At 40.8% G+C, this 19772-nt stretch overlaps 1 long non-coding RNA gene across 1 annotated transcript; it reads left to right on the top strand.

Annotated features, from left to right (window-relative positions):
• Positions 1-343: 343 nt before the first annotated feature.
• On the top strand, positions 344-2084 carry LOC137190629 (uncharacterized). Its single transcript, XR_010930268.1, has 3 exons — positions 344-664; positions 1291-1361; positions 1724-2084. It is a non-coding gene; the product is annotated as an uncharacterized lncRNA (long non-coding RNA).
• The last annotated feature ends 17688 nt before the right edge of the window (positions 2085-19772 follow it).

Raw genomic sequence — 19772 nt, 5'->3', positions numbered from 1 at the left:
GCCTGGTCATTTGGTTGAGCTTGTTTATGTTATTTTACTTTGGGTGACTTTCTTGCATTTTCAGTTAAATTGTGTTGTGTGTTCTAGGATTTGGTTTTCTCTGTGTTTCCCTTGTGTGTTTCTTCACTCCTCCTGTGTTCATGTGCTCCTCGTCTCACCTGCCCTGTATCACCCTTGTTAGCCATGCCCTGCTCCCAGTGTCTTCCCCAGTCTATCAGCTCCCAGTCTGCCCTTGTGTTATGTCACCTGTTCCTTGTCTGATTACTTTAGTTCCTTTTTAATTTTGAAATGTTTTCTCCTTGTGGTGTAACCTTTACTTCCTTTGTTTTCCCGCCTTTGTCAGTTGCCTCATGTGTTTCACCTGTGTCTTGTTTCACTCACCTGTGTTCAGTTTGTAATCAGACCCTGTGTATTTATAGTCCAGCTTTCAGTTCAGTCTTTGTCGAGTCATCTGCGTTTATGGTCAGTGTTCCTGGTTCCTGTTCTCAGTGTCTTCTGTGTCCTTTGAGTTGTTCATTAAATATTCTTCATCTTATCCTGCCTGCTGTCTTCTGCATTTGGGTCCACCTGCTCCACTCACTTCATGACAACGAAGACTGATCCTGAATGAAGGGGAAGAACCTGCTGTTGCACAGTTGAGACTTCAACATGATGTTTCAGAATGGTAAGATCAAGTCTAAGTTTCTTCAGTTATTTTTTCAAATGTAGGTGAAGATTGCTAGCTTAGCTTTAGCGCAGATATATTCCTTTAGCTGAGTAACAGAAAGAAACCATGTGTAGGAGTGCGCTTGTTTTAAAACTTAATCAAAACAGTTATCAGTGTTTAATATAAATACAACAAGTCATAAACTTAAATTAATAAATCTCTCAGGAAGATTACTTTTTGATATTTAAGGACTTTGAATTTAACCCTCACACAGTGCTATATGACAATCAGTCCTATGTCATATAAACTTAGTGTAGCAGAATGGAAATGTATTCCTGTCTGGTCTGAGCAGGCCTGTAGTCTCAGTCTCTTGATTACTCTGTGATCAGGAACCAATCATTGTCTGTGGGCACCCTATAAAGGCAGGTAGTAGTTTTCTGGGCACACCCTGCCTCCGTTCACCAGACTTCCGCAATTGCTGCAGGTATGGGTGTAGTTTCTGTGCTGGTCCTCAGAGTGCTCTCATGCTGTTATGTTAGTGGTTTATGGTTTTATAGATCCCTCTGTGGTGACTCACCTCCCTCAGAAGTGATCTTCTTCCGCAAATTATGTTGTGTGTCGTAATAGGGTGTTTTTGTTTCTAGGTCCCCATGTGTAGTAGCAGCATAGGCTCCATAGACTCTCTCTTCCTGAACTTACAGATGCTGCCTGATTGGTATGTAGCCCACTATGGTGCAGGTTCATCTCTTTTTTTTTTTTTTTTTTTTTTTTTAAGTAGTTGTCATTCTTTTAATTTAATTTTTTCATTATGTATCACAGGACTGTGGGCCCTGTTCAGCATTTAGCAGCTTAACCCAAGAGCTGCTGCACCAATTCTGGCCCACACTGCAAGAATGCTGCTGCTTTGCTTATAATTAGTGTTAACACTCATCGTCTTTTGTTTGGTCAAGTCCGCTGCTGTGTTATGGGCTGGCAGTACCGTGACTAGTATTCTTTTAGCTGAGCCGTTTTAATGGTGTGTGTGTGCGGGGTTTTTTCTTTTCTTGTCATCGTTTGCTTTTTTTTTGCTTTTTTTAGGAGCTGAGCACCCACAGTGGTGGGGTTGGTGATTTTAGGTGGTGGTTCCACCTTTTTCCTGTGTGCTTTGTTCAACTGAGCATCCCTGGGTTTGACCCTGGATACACCTCCTACCTCCCCTCCACTGGTAAACCTCAGCCCTGAATCTGCCGCTCTTTATACTTGTGTGGTTGGCAAGCTTTTTTTTTTTTTTTTTTTTTACCAAATTTTGCTATTAAAATAAAGAATTGATGTTTGGAACCACGTCTCTCGCTTCTTGGTGTAACGAACCTGATTGCCTTTTTGGGTTATTGATACTGGTCTGAGGTAACATTTGTCTCAGGGTGGTGTAGTTGTATTCTTGTGATTACACTGGTTAGTGCCCTTCATCCCTATTCTCTTGCCACATTAGCACAAGAAGTAAGGAAATTTGTGATTTCTTTGTAACAATGCTTCTTGGCAATAAATCTTATACCGTTGGAGAGCCTGTTTATTTCCCTTTTAAATGTTGCCACATTTGTAAGGAACATGCATTTGTGGGATGAGCAGCTGAGTATATGAGTTGCGCCCATGAGAAATTTGCCAAATCTTCTCTGTTGTTGTTGCTCTGCTTCCCCCCCACCCTCTTCTCTCTCAACCAAACTGGTCAGGGCAGATGGCCACCTACCTAGAGCTGGGTTCTGCTTGACGTTTCTTCTCGTTAAGGGAGTTTTTCCTTACCGCTGTCACCAAGCGCTTGCTCATGGGGAATTGTTGGGTCTCTCTCTGTAAATTAAAGAGTGGTTTAGACCTGCTCTGTGAAAAGCACCCTGAGATGACTTTTGTTGTGATTTGGCACTCCATAAATAGAATTGAAATGTTCTTTTTGTGCAAGATTACATCAGTCCAGTGGGCAGACCAGAGGATCTGCTGCCTGGAACTTTTATGTACTGTTATATCTGGGTCAGATGACATGGCTCACAGAAAGGCATTATATTCTGGCCGGACTTGGTGCGTTCGACTCCTGTTTTGGCCCATCTCTAGAATACTAGCTAAAATATCTGACATAAACCAACACCTTCACTTTTTCTTAGCATTGATCATCCAGATACAGTGTAATTACTAGTTTGGCTGTACTAGATATTTGATCTATTCAGTAGATATATCGTTTTACCAGCCTATATTTACAACCCTACTTTGCAAACTGGAAGAACTACAATTGTGGTGATTTGTATCAAGCTGCATTGCATGTCTCTAGGGAATTGTAGCTTTTAAAAAAGTGTTTTTCCTAGAATTGTAAGTACTGAATTGAGAGTACACTTAGGAGTTTAAGAGGATGGTAAACACATTTCTTTAATCAGATTTTAAATATGTAATTAAATGGGTGAGAATTTTTAACCATATTTTACCATATTTGACAGTGCCCCCAGTTGTTGACTACACTCACATGATAGCTGAAGTCAAGAGCTCTATAACAGTTGGTGTAGCATGTCTGGAGCCCCTTTTGTGGCTGAATTTATAAGCCTTCAAACATGCACTGAGGTCAAGGTTCAAAGGTCAGTATTTCAAAGCAAGACCCATGTAGAATCTTCATACTGACTGCCCTTCAACATGCCCTCATTGACTTCCCCTCAGCAACGGCCCTTGGGGGAATCCCCACTGCCATGACAAGTGTCGCTCCAGTTCTCTGAAAAACTCAACTGAACTTTGAGACTGACCCCTTTGAGGGCTGAGGGAGCAAGTGACCAATGATGGTCACTCAGTGCTGCAGATTAACCACTGTGCATTGCAGTTTCTCATAATTTCCACTGCTGACATCAGCAAGGTGCTGATTTACAATATTTAAAACAGATGTTATGTTTTGGAAAGAATTTGCTCGATATACTTGTAACATTTCTGTTCAATTTTGATTAGCATACAAAGATGTGGTGTTTGGTTTTTGCGATGTCTGCAATTCACAACCAAAAATAGTGTTAAGTAAATCTTTTTATCTTAGCAAAATGTCACATTCAGAAAAATACATTTCATAATAGCAAACCTTTATTTAAAGTTTTTATGAATTAAATGCAACAATCCATACAAACTATTCAGTGCTCTACAAACCCCAAAGACTTTGTTGGGCCTCAAACCATGCAGTCACACAAAGGCCTGCATGCAAGCCACAAAGCCTGATAAGGCTCCCATTGTCCATTTTGGACTCCATTTCCACTGATGCTTTGCAAATTTGGCACCTAGGTGCTAAACAGGAAATAGTCTCAACAAACAGTCCCTCATTAGCGGAGATGCTCCTGCACAGAGGAGCATCATGGTGACACAGCCTTGACATCACCACCCCTTTAAAAAGTGAACGCACCCTGAAGAACACGCATTCATTGTGAACTGAGCTAGGAGGAACTTTGTCCTTCTGTGAGTCAGCTGCGGTAACGCAGGTACCCCACAGACGTGTTTTTCCCTCACTGAAGTCCTTCCCCTCGCTGAACGAGACGAGACTTCACCTGAACACCATCCCTGGATCCAAGAGAGACTGCTGCAACCAGCGCTCTCATCTCCTGCAGAAGGAAGAAATGGATTGTCGTCACAAAGACACGGACAACTCTAACCCGCTCTTCTTCAACTGAGTCAACTATTTTCTCCGCCGCACCGCCAAGAAACAGCTGCTGTGAGATCTGCCGACAGCGTGAGGACAGCACCGTCAGCATCTGAGCCGAGGAACTGAGCCGGACCGACAGACTTAACACACACCTTGCTTGCTTTCTGAAGCGACCAAGTAAGAGGCTTAAGTCTGGGCAGAGGCAGTGTTATTGTGTGTTAGTTTCAGCATCAATGCTGTTTAGCTTTTAGCTTTTTTAGCTATTACTATTGTTTTGTTGTGTGGATTGACGGACCGCCGAGTCCATTTGCTCTGTTTAGTTGTGTTCACCTTGCTAGACTGTTTGCGCCACCGTGAGTGGTAAGTAAGTTGCTTTCTCGGTCAGAAACCAGACAACGTGCGTTACAGACTGCTGTCCGTACGCACGTTCTCTGTGGACAAAAGAACCACTTCTCTCCCTCTCACGGTTGCTTTCTCTCCTCCTTCTCTTTCGACTAACCCACACACTCGTGCACACACACATGCATTGACATCTTTTTATACATCTGATGGTCAGATAACGTTGGACAAAGCTTTGCTTTGTCTTTCCTTATCAGCCATCAGACACGTGTATTTTTACGGAATTTGGTGAGTGCAAGACGCTAACCACCAGGTGGCGCCATCTTGCTATTGTCTAAGACACTGCCGTACTTCCGCCATTCGGTTCTCGCGTGACATGACTTCCCCCCATAGTCACGTCTGCGTTCCATACCCACGACGTCATCACGTCAGGCCAAGTCGCCATCTTGTCACTCACACACACACACACACACACACACACACACACACACACATACATTCACCTGCATGCGTTCACCTTGTACATAGCTGTTTGTGTTTGCTTAGGTAGACTTAGATTTTAGAGTAGTAGTATACTGAATGGGGTATTTGTTTACTTTGTTAATTTTGCTAAGTTTAATAAATACTGTTATATCTTAAAGAGAAGTCTTTTGTCATTATTGTGTTTAACTTATTGTGAAAAGTGGCTGATTGAGGGAGTCAGAGCTCGAATTCATACCTTTGATCACCTTTTGAATGTTTATCTCTGATATTAACATTCTAGGTAAACTCTTTTATGAGACTACCTTGTTTTGGTTATTGGTCCTGGTTTCCGAGTGGTGCCCCGTAATTGTTAATTCATATTAATAATTCTATTAATTTTTATGATTAATTAATTCTCTGATAATTATTAATTATTCTTAATAACCAACCATGCTCCTCACAGATCTGACAGTTTTGTCCCCCCATGTGAGGTTCTTCAACAGTTGGTGCCCGAATTATTGATTGATATTAATAGTCTTTTATTTCATAATGTATTATTTTATTTAAAATTAAATTATTAATTATGAATTAATTATAATTATTAATTCCTCCTTGTCTGCACCAGACAAGGAATCAGAGCCAAGTTGACCACCACAGTGCTACTAATTTCAATGCAGATGGTCAGAGGGAGGAGGAGCAGCCTTGCCAGCAACAGGTGCACAACTCACAGCATCAGTGCCATGAGGAGCCACCAAGCACTGAACCCATGAGACAAGGAAGAGGGGAAGGGGACCAATTTGATGACTCAAAATCAAGTGGCCCAAAGCAATGACAAAGAGTCCTGGAAAACCTTTGACCAGAACCTGCACACAATCCTCGAGGGGTCACTACAAGGCAATGCAACCACCGAGCTGCACTTCTTCAGCAACATTATCTATGAGGAAGGCAAGGAGAGGTTTGGAGCGATGGTCTAGAGGGAGAACATCCCCAGGGAGATGGGGAGGCAAGAGAGGGGGATACTCAAGTTGGTGAAGAAGAGGCGACTACTCAGGACTTCCAGGAGGAAGGCAAAAGAGAATGAGAAGGAGGTCCTGAAGGCACTCTGGGACCAGATCAAAAGCAGGCTTGCAACCCTGAGGAGAGTAGAGTGGATCTGGAAATGTAGAAGTAAGAAAGAGAAGGAGAGGGCAAGGTTCTCCCGGGACCCCTTCAAGTGTGCACGGAGTCTGCTGGTGGAGAAGAACAGGAAGTTGGAAGTCATTGAGCAGAAGCTCGAGGAGTACATCAAGAGTCAGCCTGGTGACCATGACAAGAACATCCCACTTGGCTTGCCAGGACATGTGCCTTGCCCTGCTGAACAGGCCTCCCGGTTCAACACCACACCACCCATAAGGGCTGAGATCAAGTAGGTGGTAGACAAGGCAAGATCTGCCTCAGCTCCTTGACTGAATGGTGTACCCTACAGGGTATATAAGAACTGTCCCATGGTGCTGAAGCTACCTGGGAGCCTGGGAGGCCCAAGCCATCCCATCAGAGTGGAGCAGAGCAGTGACCACCTTCATCCCAAAAGAACAAGATTCCTGCAACATCAACCAGTTCAGAGGCATCGACCTACTGAACATGGAAGGGAAAATCTTCTTCTCACTGGTGGCAAAATTAGTAACCAGTTACCTCCTGGAGAATAATTACATCAACACCAGCTGCCAGAAGGCAGGTGTCCCAGGATTCCCCGGCTGCATGGAACACTCAACCATGATCTGGGAGAAGATTCAGACAGCCAAACGTGGGAGGTCAGACCTCCATGTAGTCAGGCTGGATATAGAAAATGCCTCTGGCTCTGTCCCCCACCAGCTCATCACCTTTGCCCTGAAGTTTTTCCACATCTCATCCTGTATCCAGAACCTGGTATCAAATTACTTTGGCAGTGTCCATGTCTGCTATAAAACACAGGAGGGTACAACTGGTTGAAATCAACTTGAGAAAGACATAGCGATGGGTTGCACAATGTCTCCCATCCTTTTTATAGCAGCCTTCGAAATCATCCTGATTGGCGGGAGACAAATGGTTTGAGGAGTCAAAGCACAGTCAGGCCAATGACTGCCAGCCCTGTGGAGTTATATGGATGATGTTGCAAGCTTTCTCCAAACAGTGGCCTGTTCTGCTCAGCTCCTAAAAAGGCTTGAGGAACTCCTCGCATGGGCCAGGATGAGAATCAAACCGTCCAAGTCTCAGCGTCTCTCTATCCGGAAAGGAGCCAGGGGTGACCTTATCTCTTTCACGGTGGATAGAGAAGGGGTTCTGTTGCTGGTGGAGCAACGTGTCTGAAGCCTAGGAAGACTGTATACAGGCGATCTGTCGACAAATACATGGCTGCCATTGTCATGAAACAGCTTTCTGGAGGATCGCCAGAAGCCATCTTCCCGGGAAGTTCAAGGTGTGGTGCTACCAGTTCACTTTATCCAAGCATCTGATGTGGCCCCTGAAAATGTGCAAGATCACCACACCCACAGTACTGAGGATGGACTCCAAAGCCTGCAATTACATCTGTAAATGGTTGGGCCTACCTCGGAGCCTCTCCAGCATAGGCCTGTTTAGAGGGAACACACTTCAGCTGCCACTGAAGTCTATCAACCTGGGTAACAGACAAGAGAAGACAAGGCTCATATCAGAGCTGGGAGACTCGTCAGATCTGTCTGTACAGAACACCAAGGCCCCTGGTCTGAACCGGACACAAGTGGAGGGCCGAGCAAGCAGTCAACCAAGCCATCAGTAGGCTGAGGTACTGTGAGATTGTCGGCAGGACACAGTCAGGGAGGGCTGGCCAGATCAGATCAGAGCAGTCAGTTAGCAGCAGCAAGGAAGCAGGAAAACCTGGGAGGGAGTGGTCAACAGGACCATAAGTTGGACTGACATGTGGAGGATATCTCAAGCCAGGCTGAGCTTCCTCATTAGGGCCACTTATGACATTCTCCCAAGCCCCAGCAACTTGTGTCTGTGGTATGGTTAAAATTGTATGGCGCCACGACTGAGTCCTGCGGAAGCTGGCTGAAGTTCTGGACACATGCAGGCTAGAAGCAACCAGAAACCACCCATCAACACCGCAGTGGCTAATCCACTCCATCGGACAAGGAGGTGGGGCACAGAACATCACCTGGCTTTTTGTATCTTTATGATTCTTAGTTTTGGGATTTTATGTCAGCATGACATAGCCCATTCATTCAGAATCTGTTCTATTAGCTAATGCAAGCATACAAAGAATGTGTCTCTGCTAAGGGGTTAATTCAGGAGGCTGTTAACCTCTATGCAGCAGGCTAGTGGCTGAGAAAGAAGCAGGGTGAGGCAGTCAGTCTCCGCGTTCCCTGCAAGATGATATCTTGCCAGTTACCGTCAACCCACCCAGGTTTTGTGGGTGTGGCAGCAAGAGGGCACAGCGGATGATTATCTTCATCCTGATGTAGCAAACTTTTTACCTTTAATTCTCAAAGGGATGTTAATGTTAGCCAGTGTTACCTTACACTGCCATGATATCTCAACTTACCTAGCTAAATTTAGCAAAACTTTGTCAAACTCAGTTGGATCACAAGTCGTCACCTGATGACACAGAGACACAGAGAAGCAGAATAATAACAATGACAATAATAATAATAGAGATATGACTAGCAATAACAAACAGCAGCAATAGCCAGAGAAGGACACCAACAGGACTGCGCCACCAGAAGTAGATGGTAGAAATAGTGCAGCTCCTTCACAGTCAGCCTTGGTCACTGTCATTGCACAGAGATTTAGTGTCACAGGCGCACGGACAGATTTTTCACCCGCACCCCGAGTGACTGGCTCTTTAGGCTTGGCATGTTAGAGGTTGAATTTGAATGAGTCAAGTCTGTCTTTGAGTGTGATTAAGACTACTCAGAGTGCAAGGGCACACATTCACTTTATGATTGCAAGTGGGGCTTGTTTGAAAGATGTGAGGCTTGAAACATCATTTCGTTTCAGAGTTCTGCTGCAGATGTTGTATGCTTCCTGCATGATTTATTGGACAATGGTAAGGCCTTTTCCACTGTCAAGGCTTATTGGTTTACCATGTGCCATATGTGTTTTGGTGATTGGTCAGCATTCTCTGATAAGGAGATTTATGAAGGGAGCTCGCTGTCTGCAACCTGCATGTAAATCCTTAGTTCCTCCGTGGGACTAAAGGTCCTAATGGGCAAGCCTTGGTCTTGTTTTGGAAGCACTCTCAGGATTGCCTTTTTAACCCTTGTCCTGACTCAAAGGTGCTTTCTCTCAAAACTATCCTGTTGTTGGCACTGACATCAGCTAAGTGAATTGAGCAACTAAGAGAATTGCATGCTTTGTCTGTGCATGGATCCTGCTTGCAGTTTTTTGATAATGGGAGGATGATGTTGCACCCTAACCCTGCATTTGTGCCTAAGTGTCTCCTTATAGCTGCCCCACACTGGAGTTGCTTGTTTTTCAATCTCCACCTTTTGCAGAGGAGAGCAAGAGGTGGATTAATTCTCTCTGTCCTGTTTGAGCCTTATGCATCTATTTGGACAAGACTAAGGGATTTAGGAAGAGTAACCAGCTTTTGGTAACTTGGGCCTCTTTTCACAGAGGAAAGGCTCTATCTTGCCATTGTCTGTCACACTGGGTGGTGGAGGCTTTAATTTTGGTTTATAAGAGGGGTATGTCACCTCATGGGCTCTGTTCAGGGGTATTTATGTGCCACTGCTAGTTGGGCATCCCCACACACATTTATTCGGTTTTACCACCTGGACATGACACCTTCATTGGTGCACTCAGACCTTAGTGTGGGTTCATCTTAACTGTGTGCTAGCCCATGGGGAGAGTATGTTGTGTTGACCTTTTTGGGTCGAGGTGTTATGGGCTTCAAAGCATGCAATTCAGGAGTGGGCCACGTCTTCCATAGTGAGATACTGAGTGAGGTTTGAAAGGGAATGTTTGTTTTCCAGGGTAACCCCAGTTCTCTGAAAACCAAGTGAGGTATCTCACAGCACTGCCCTGCTTACATGTTTAGGGTACATGGAAGAAATAGGCTTGGGAATACCATGTGGGAGGCCATAAGTGGTTATAAAGGGGGACAGGCTGGCCTGTGCAACTCAGATGATTGGTCTGTCTTCTTAAAGACATGGTGGCAGTGGCGCTTCTGTAATTGGTCATACAAGAAGTTTTCAGAGAAGCTGGGTTACCCTGGTAACTAAACATTTTGTGGTCACAAAAAAAACATTTCTTATTATTTTGTGATCTCAGCATACTGATCTGTTGAAATCACTGTCTTGTGATCATGAAATAAGTGTTTTATGATCACAGTTTAACAGATGTTGCGAAGAAGAAATAATCCTTTCGGTAGTGTATAATGCAAATAAAAGACAAATGGCCCAACAGTTCATTATATTTTGATCAGTGTGTATCATGTCCCTGTAATATTAAACAAAACTTTGTTTAATATTACAGGGAAAGTCTTCATTTATATAAACATGTCCCAGTAAGCAATTTGGCACTGAATGAAACAAAGCAGTCAAAAGAAAACTGGGTTGTAGCTGCTACATGCACCACCAATTAGTGAATTAAGCACATGGGTATTTTTCATTTTGGTAAGTCCAAAGCTGCTTTAAAAAAATCTTAAATCTTCAGCTTGCATGGCAAGAAAGATGAGTTGTGTGTTGGAACTATTTCTTGACAAATAACATTGTATCTATTTGCCTACTACTTCTTTCCAGCATCTCCAAATATACAGTACCAGTCAAAAGTTTGGACACACTTTCTGATTCACTTGTGTCCAAACCTTTGACTGGTACAGTATGTCAGTTGCCAGATGCAGATGGTACCAATCCTGGTAAACTTACCGTGATGTAAAGACTCCAGGAAGCTGTGCGCAGTCACTGCACCTGCCACCTCCCTCCCCTAAACCACACATTTTATTTTTACATTTTTATTTGTGTATAGATTTAACAAATAAGGTCCTGCGTGTTAATTAGTGAAGTTTAGAGGTGTTGTATTTTAGCTCCTTGGAAAGGCTAGCTGTTTCTCCTGCTTTTATCCAATTTCATTTTTAACATAATTTATTTTTTTAATTTGTTTTTTAAACTTGACTTAGTGAACCACACAAGAATTCCAATGCATATGTACCTTGTGTCTGTGCAAATGGCAATAATGAATCTTGACTCTCAGTCTTTATGCTAAGCTAGGCTAACCATGCCTGATTCCAGCTCTGTACTGAACACACAGACATGAGAATGATATCCATCTTCTCTGTCTACTACTTATATGTTATGATCATGAAATGTATGTGCCACATTTTGTTTGAAGTTGCATTTAGCCATATATTTGGACAACAGCAAAGTTTTCTCCTCCATGTAGCACAGGATGATGTGTCAGCAGAGATGCACAGTTTGTCAGGGTGGGTGAAGCCCAAGGGCCCACAGACAAGTGCAGAGGTGTTGGGTTCATATTGGAGCAAGTGTCTGCATGTCCAGTGAAGGCTGTTATTTCAGATGTGGAATGAGATATGTTTCACATGCTACACTCCCAAATCATCATTCTGAAGAGACTTTTTATTCTCTCCTTGCTACATCTTGTGTTTGGTGTTTCTCAGTCCAACAGAGTGCAACCCATAGAGCTCATCAAGGGTTAATATATATCTATTTATATTAGATTTAATCTTTTAACCCAAAGATCTATGCTTTTCGTTGGCTGAGAACGCAGAAGTACAACAGCTTTGAGTGGCAGCATAAAACCTGAAAACGACATGAACAGCACAAGATGTGAAATGTTGATAATATATGACTCACACATTGAACTACAAAGACAAAAACAAGAAAAGAAAAAAATAAATGAAAACTACAAAAACCTACATCTACTCGCTATATTAGAGTGCTGTTCCAGAGTGACAGTTCTTTTGCCATGCAATAAACCTAGACTAAGTACAGACAGTGGCTTGCAGAGAGCACATTAACCAGAAAACAGCCAAAAGTTGAATTCTGGCCTAACTTATAACATTACGGTTATTGGCTACAGCTGATATAATTGGCAAAAGATAAAAATTAGACATCTGATTACCTGAATGTTATAATAATAATATCTGAATGTGATAATGTGCTCTTGGGCACTGCCATTTGTACCTGTTGCTTCTGTTTGCTCCACGGCTACTGTCAGATTTTTTAAAATTATATGTTGTCAGATATATGAAGATTGCTGCACACTTTTTTTCTAACATAATGTGTAATCTTTGGTCTGACTGGAGTCCAAGTCATGTGACTTGAGTCCACACATCTGAATTTTGAAGTTGAACAAGATCATGGTTTGCAAGCCTGATGGCCACTGACTGGGTAAACAGAGAGGTCTAGCACTACATGGACTACATGGTAGTGCTGAATGCAAGTTGAGTCACAAAAACTATCCAGTGTATGAATTCCTGTCTGCATCTCTTTTGGTTTGTTTGTAATATGTCTGCATGCTCACCAAGCCGAGCAGAAACAAAAGGCAAGGATCATTTTTTCCTGTTCTGGACCAAATGAATTGAACTACAGTGTGAAAGTGACATAAATGACATGGACCAAAGAGTTGGTCTAGGGAAACTTTTACCGGATGGTGGTGCAAGACAAAAGATCAATTACTGTATCTATAACATGTTTCATGGCAGTAGTTGTTCAAGTTAATTTTTCTTGGTCAAAGACAAAAAGACACATATTCTATAACATTGCCAACCACACTGCTGAGAACTGTTTGACAAAATGCCAAAGGACCAAAGACTGGCTGATTTTCTGAAAAGTTCAGGGCTCACATGTAATGTACTCTAGTCTACCTGGCCTCTGTGTGTTTTTTTTGCTTTACACCCATCCATATATTTTTAGTTTCTGTCTTTTTTCCTTCATCATTGTCCTTTCTCACTCCTTCTCTATCTCTCCTAAACCCTGTCTTCCTCCTCCCTTCCTCTCTTTCTTTCTCCCTCTTTTACTGATAAACAGAGGTGGAGTGGCGGGAAGGAAAGGCCACAGGCCAGGAAACCATTGTGGCTCAGTCAGGGAAACTTTTGTACTTGAGACAGGAAACTCTTGTGAATATAACTGTCTTTATGAGCTGTTTTAGGGTGTAGAGAGTATGTATTGTTGTTTTCCTCTGACCCCTGAAAGTCTTTTGTCAAGCATACTTCAAACAGCTGGTACAATGTTGTTGTAAAATGTGACATGTGGAAAGTGGTAGTTTGTTTTGCTTGCATATTTTCGTTTCAGTTGAAGTATAAAAACCTCTTAATGTGTTGAGAGCTGTGGTGAAATGTAGCAACAGTAAGTACATTTACAAGCACTGCACATAAGTACAAATGTACTTTATTTTATGCCACTACCATTTATTGATGTGAACATTTTCAGTCACAAGTTTTCAGCATTTGCTGCATCAGTGAGCATAGTTTTTAAGAGATGTCTGGATCTCTTTTAGCTCAAGGCTAAGCTCCCGAGAAAGTCACAATAAGAACATTTTCAGAATACTGTAGGCCTACAGCGCACACACACATACTCATATATATATATATAAAATTTGGCTTTGGTGACCTCTTCAATTTGAACATTTCTACATATTAAAAGCAATGGCTTAATTTTTCTCCTTCTTGTTGTTGTGGATACTGTTATACTTTTAGCTCTGTTTGCATTTAACACTGTAAAGTCATTTGATAGACATTTGTGTGCCTTAGTTTGTGAATCTGCTTTTGCTGTGATTGTTGTGTCATCTGCTAACATACATACATTTAGCTAAAGCCAAAGGAAGATCATTCGTATAAATGATAAACAACAACGGTCCGAGGCAACTCCCTTGTGGGATGCCCCAAGTAAGTATACAAGGTGAAGAGTAGGAACCATTCACATAGATAGATTGCTTTCTGTTGCTTAAGTAGGTTTTTAACCAGTTAATAGAATGTTTATTGAAACCATAATGAGTTAAGCAATGTTGTATGGTCAATCAAATGTAAAGCTGCACTGAAGTCGATAAAAAGCAGGGACACAAATTTTCTTGATCAAGAGCCACTCATGTGTCATAGTTAACTTAGTGATGAGAGCAGGCTGATTGGACAGCTGTTCCATGCAGTAAAAGGGATTTTTGGAACAGGGCATCTTTTTGCATGTTTCCCCTCTGTAGGAAACTTTCCTTGTTGCAGAGATAGGTACATAATCTGTCTGTCTATTGCTCCTATAAACAATTATTTTGAGACATGGTTTTTCATATCTGACCTCAAGTTTTGTATCTTTGTCCCAAAATGATCAGCAGTGTATTTAGTGATATATTCTTCTGGTTTAATTTTGATGTCATTTTGATGACATTTCTAGCAAGAAATGTGCATTTTATTTTCATTGTTCAGTGAATTTATATGATGTTTAGTTTGTTAGTTATCATGAAGGTTTTTTCAGGTCTTGCTAGAAAATTGTAGGAATGCAACGTTTTCTGTCGTTTCTATGGTGGTTGCTATAGATACTGCCGTCACTGAAACCTTTGCGTTGTGTAGTTGTCTGAGCTGTTATGTTATTTTATTATATTATTTATATTATTTTAGAGTGCAGAAATTAATTGAATTTGAAATCCGGAATTTGAAGCTTTGCGATTGGCTGACCGGAGGAGCTACCGCCCAGAAGTATTTCCTCATTGTTACTGTATTAAGGTTTTCTTTTAATGATATTTTTAATATTTCTCAACACAAAAACATGAAAGTGTCTTTGATAACTCAACAATAGAATAGGTTTATCTTAAGGCCATCCATTTTAATTATTTCTTCTTCGGTTCTGACAAATAAAGGGTTTTTTAGTCACTTTTTGACAGCGGAAGGCTACGGAAAAGCATTGTGTTGTGGGTGGGTGTGGTACATTTGTCTTCTGTTTTTGGTTGTCTGCCATCAGTTGGCCTGTCCACCGCAACCCGAATCCAAACGCCACTATCTCTGTTAAGAAAAGACGTTTTACAGCCTGTGATTTTAAAATGTAAAGTTCCTCATTTAATTTTATATTTCCAAGAATATGTGGCTGAGGATATTTAATATGAAATCATCTTTCTTAAAAAATAGTCTTCCTCAATTAATATTGAGCCACGTCATTCTATAAAGCACCACCGTCACTTTCATATATTTCATCAAACTGGACTTTACATTGTGCATTGCATTCAACCTCCACTGTCACATAATTGAACTATTTATGCACATATCACATTTAATTTTTGCTCTTGTCACCTTCATATATTTCACACACTACTTTGACCATAGCACAGTCCATATTTCCTTTGTACAGGTAATATTTCATTTCAAGTCTTGTATCCCATTTCAAAACCATTACTGTTCCATTCTGTAAATACATTTTAAAACTTCAATTCAATTTTAATATTACTTTGTTTATTTCATTATTATTATCACCTTATTTTTGTCTATTTTTATTCTTCTGTGTTGCGTGTTTTTGGATACATTCTTTGTCTGCTTACATTGGCTGATAAAACAGTTTCTGATTGAATGGGCTACTGTATGTCATGCTGACATAAAATCCCAAAACCAAGAATCATGCACGCATGCATTGGAATTTAATGGAAATGAGTATGGGTTTATATTTTCAGTCCTAAACCTAACTCTAACCCTAACCCAAGCACTTCAGGCCTTCCTCATGCCCTAGATTGTCAGCAGTATTGTAATATCTGAAGGTGACTGATTTTGGTCATTATTTTCACTAAAATAGAAAAAAAAAACCAAAACAAAAATAATCAAAAAGCTTCATTTTATATACTGGTCCTTCAAAGTGCTCTCTGAAACTAGGCCTGGGATGGTTTGTGTCCATGAAATGAGAAAATTAAAACTTTCTTGTAGTACAAAACCAAATACATTGTTGGACAGGTCTCGACCTGGAGAGTAACATATGTCAGTATGAAGATTCTACTATTCTCTTCTTGAAATACTGACCTTTGAACCTTGACCTCGGTGCATGTTTGAAGGCTTATAATTCAGCAACAAAAGGATGTCTTCAGACATGGGACCATCTGTTATAGAGAGCTCTTGATCTCAGCTATCATGTGAGTGTAGTCAACAACTGGGAGCACTGTCAAATATGAGTAAAATATGGTTAAAATTCATTTACACTCATTTAACAATTAAATATTTAATATCTGATTACATAAATGTACCATGTCCTTAAACCCCACAGTGTACTCTCAATTCAGTATTTACAACTTCAAATTCAAGGAAAAATTCATAGAGCTGTGCCATGCAGCTTGATACAAATCAGCACCATATTTGTAGTTCTATGTTAAGAAAAAGTAAAGATGTTGGTTTATTTAAGATATTTTAGCCAAAAAAGGAGCCAAACACGCCAAGTGTATATGTGTGTGTGTGTGTGTGTGTGTGTGTGTGTGTGAATGGAGTGGGTTTGGGGAACTCAATGACCCAGCTCCACACAAAAATCTTAATCAGTTTGGAATACATTCAGTACTTAAAAGTAAATAGCATATATAATAATAAATAAAAGTTTTGTAGTGTGACACAAAGCGGAATTTCTTCGTCTCCATAATAACAGTTGATGAAGCTCATGGCTTTAAGCTGATGGCCTTAACATTAACCTATCATATTGTTGAATTATCAAGGATGCTTTTGTGTTTTTGTGTTGAGAATGTTAAAGATATCACATTGACAGTGAGGAAAATACGTCTGATTGGCAAGTCCTCTGGTCAGCCAATCGCAAAGCTTCAAATTCTGGATTTCAAATTCAATTCATTTCTCCACTCTAAACTCTACTTTTTAAAATTAAAATAACATCATCAAACAGTTACATAACATAACACAAATAACATAACAGCTTGGATAACTACATAACGCAAAGACAATGATTCAAACAAAATACAACTACATGGTTTCAGCAACAGCAAGATCCATAGCAACCACCATAGCAACGATAGAAAACATTGCATTCCTACAATTTTCTGGCGAGACCTGAAACAACATCTGTAATAACTAACAAACTAAACATCATATACATTCACTGACCAAAGATTATGAAAATAAAATGCACATTTCTTGCTAGAAATGTCATGAAAATGCATTTTAATGCTGAAACTTGACAGTCACGTGACGTGGACGCAGGCCAATAGAAAAGAATGGGCCAAAAAAACGTAAGAATCTCACAATTTTACAGCTGTTATTGTGAAATTAATACGTTTTGCACTGTGGACCAACATAGCTATTACACATTTTGATGTGAGACTGGGTTGCATCAGAAACCAGTTTGAACCTGGCTGCTGCAGCTTTTGCTTCATGTCTTTCAAATATTGCATTCTTTTCTTAGCTGATTTAAAGAAAAGACAGAAAATAACATTTTCTGCTATATTAACTGTTTCTTAGTAATAATCACTGCTGAAGACTGGATATGCTAACACCATGAAGCACACAAATGGATAAAGATCTTTGATCTAAATCCACCTTTAAGGTAACATGGCTACTGTTTAAGTATGGATAACCTGTGTGAGATTCCAAACCCTCAGCCGAAGTGTGTTAGTAATGACATGATGAGCTTTTGCCCCACTGTAACTTTTTAAACCAGCAGCAGTAACTTGTGTTTTAAGTTTTACAATGCAAATATCTCAGTTTTCTAAATGTATCTCCCAGGCGTGTCTATGATGTGATTTCTTTTCAGTCTACTGTTGTTTGATTTTTTAAATCATTAACAAAAATGTATTACTTATAATGAGCCCCTTTCTCCTGAAACTGGGTGCGAACACACATGGGTGTCATTTTTGCACCTGGTAGTGCAAAATCAGGTGCAGGTCAGAAAAAAGTTTACCTCCTTAAAGTACAGTGAAGTTCCAGCACACAAAGACACGTCACCGCAAATGTGATGTTACTGGGAGATGTAGACTGTAGACAAATATTTTGATTGCATATTGTGATTGCAAGTGGCAAAACATAAACATAAGACACTTAATTGTCATTGTAGGCATACAACAAAATTACATTTGGTAACTCTCAGTGACCAGCAGCAATAGAGGACAAGATAAAAATAAGCTGTAATAATTCTCTTTACAGATAAAAACAATTTGTGCTTTCGATGTTGTGATATTGTGAATATTGTCTTTTCTATGTATGAAAACTTGGACAGTTAAAACCAAAACTATAAGTGAGGAAATATGTTTCCTATAATTTGAGTGGATCAATCCTTTTACTGAAAAACATGGATTTTAGCTAAGATAAAATCTTTCAACATGAAAACAGATTTTATTTTATTTTTTATTTTTTTGAGTTTTTGGGCATTTCAAAATTTGCATGAAAATGTTCTTTACAGTTGGATGACAACATGATCTTTCTCTCTGTATGTGTGTGTTTATGTGTGTGTGTGTGTAATAGAGCCAGGATGACATGGGAGAAGGAGAGAAAGCAATGTGTGTGTAAGTTAGTGTGTTTAATATACAGTCTGTTGAGTCACTGGTCATCCATAGGGACTGCTGTCTGTGCCATGACTCCCACACTTCCTTGTTGTTCTTCGTCTGCACTGGGTTTTTCTGGCTCTCCATGATAAGAACTGACATTTACCACCACAGGCACCGCCCCCCTCCCTCCCCCCCAATCCCCAACTCCCCCACCCTTCTGTTCCCAGACAGGGAGACAATGTGTCGGGGAAGTTATGGCACCCAACCCCTACTTTAAAGAGCATGCATACTGCAGATTCCTCCTCCACGGATGGTCTTCATCGCTTCATTTTCCCCTCGTCTCCCCACCCTCCTCATACCTGCTAGATTATCGCCTTCAGTATGAATGTTACAGATTTTTCACATTCTTTCCCCCTCGTTTTCATAAGGCTCCGGAAAAGGAGCCTGGAAGCTGAGTCTGGAATATGCCGCTGCTGGTAACCAGACGCTTCAGATGGGAATTTCTCCGTTCTTTTTTTTTTCTTTTCTCCTTTTGTGTATCTGTGTATGAGTGGGGTTTTAACCATGCTAGCAGCTCTAGATTGCTATGAAATTTAGTACAGACATTCATGGACCCCAGATGATGAATCCCACTGACTTCACTGATCCCCAGAGTTTTCCTCTAGTGCCACCAGCAAACATTTTTGGCTTTTAATGAAATATCTCAACAACTATCAGATGAACTACTATGACATATCATACTTCCCAGATGATGTATCCTAACAACTTATGATCCACTAACTTTTCTTCTAGCATCATCATGTTAACATTATCATTGTGAGCATGTTAAAATTTACGTAAAAGCACTATCTCACAGACCTCTTGTTGCTGTAGACTCTTAATCTTATTTTTTGTAGTTATAAAGAGCCTGTAAACTTGTGATCTGGAACAGTCTGAAAGGAAGGGATAAAAACAAAAAAACAAGAGAGACTCTAGGAAGACTGAAGCTGTTTGAGAAAGAAGGCCATGGCAAGGGCCAGTATGTGTTTGTGTGTACTGTTTGAGACTGTTCAGTATATACATTGGCAAGCCAGTGGACGATTCCAGCTCTGGCCTCAGTTGCACTGTGGGGCTGGTTTATTAAACATCACAAAAACAGCAATAAGAAGCCTAAGGCGTATAGAGGGACTCAACACAACAACACAGCACAAGCTCAGGGATCCTCAGGTCACATGTACATTGCTCTGAGGGGGGATGGGAGCTCCAGGACAACATGTGTATGAGTTTAAATGTTTGGTCAATAAACTGCCGATACATTTCTGAGTC

Source organism: Thunnus thynnus, chromosome 10, assembly GCF_963924715.1.
Source record: "Thunnus thynnus chromosome 10, fThuThy2.1, whole genome shotgun sequence".
NCBI lineage: Eukaryota > Metazoa > Chordata > Actinopteri > Scombriformes > Scombridae > Thunnus > Thunnus thynnus.
Note: the sequence above shows the minus strand (reverse complement) of the source record. Positions and strands in the feature narration are given on the sequence as shown.